The sequence below is a fragment of the Penaeus monodon genome, chromosome 27 (genome assembly GCF_015228065.2).
Source record: "Penaeus monodon isolate SGIC_2016 chromosome 27, NSTDA_Pmon_1, whole genome shotgun sequence".
In the NCBI taxonomy this organism is placed as follows: domain Eukaryota; kingdom Metazoa; phylum Arthropoda; class Malacostraca; order Decapoda; family Penaeidae; genus Penaeus; species Penaeus monodon.
Window position 1 is genome coordinate 21,526,689 of NC_051412.1, and position 1,050 is coordinate 21,527,738.

Genomic DNA, 1,050 nt, shown 5'->3' on the forward strand with positions numbered 1-1,050 from the left:
CACGTAGTTTTTGTTGCAGTAGACCTAAAGCTAGTTACATTATCTGAATGAAATCTGACAACAATGAATTAAGGATATTAACAAAAAGCTAAGGTATACTTGGTAGTGTGTGCTAAATGTATACGCATTAGTCAAAGTGGGGCGTGGCTAAAGCAGGCGCCCGAGGCGAGATGCCAACTAGTCAATTTCCTTCCGCTCCACATGCAACCACCTTCCTTATAGTCTCCTTGGGTTGTCCAAAGAGGCTATAAGGAAGGTGGTTGCACATCACGGGATTGGTGTCAAAGGTAACCAACCAGGACACAGAAATTGTTTCCATTTACATTTTTATTATTATTCAATGTCAGTATCTATCATAAGTGTAACAAAAAATCGACACTTGTTCCAGCTTGCGAAGCTACCTTTATTACAATGAAGCTTACAAAACAATCAAGGAAAAATCTTATTTCATTTCCTGTTACCACGGTCCTCTGTGGGGATAACGCTGCCTCCCTTTCGGACACCTTCAATTGCATGCCTTTTGATTCAGGTTTTCCATTTCTCGTCTTTGCTCCTCGAAATAATATACAAAAAGGAACAAGCCAAGGGTAATAAAAAGAGAGGAAGGAAAAGGAAACACAGAAAAGCTACAAATGTCAATATATTCAATAAGGTGTATAAAAATTAGAATATTCTTGAATGAATACTGACATGACATCACATGAAGCACACTGACGTATCGCATTTTTGACACGGTAAAAATGCGAAAAAAGTATATATATATATCACATTTAATTGACAACAGAGAACATTTTTTTCGGCTGAGATTCCCAACCTGTTCTTCTCCCGAAGTACATTATTATCATTATTATTTTTTTGAAAATCCTCATACACATGATTTCCCAAAATATAGAATCGGCAAATCCAAAAAATATCACTTTCAATGACAAAAATGGAAAATATATATAAAAAAAGTCTTCGAAAAATACCGAGGAGAGATTCTTCACAGTCATTCACAAAACAGCCACGCGATAGAAAAATAGACCATAATGATAACAATCACGGAGAGAG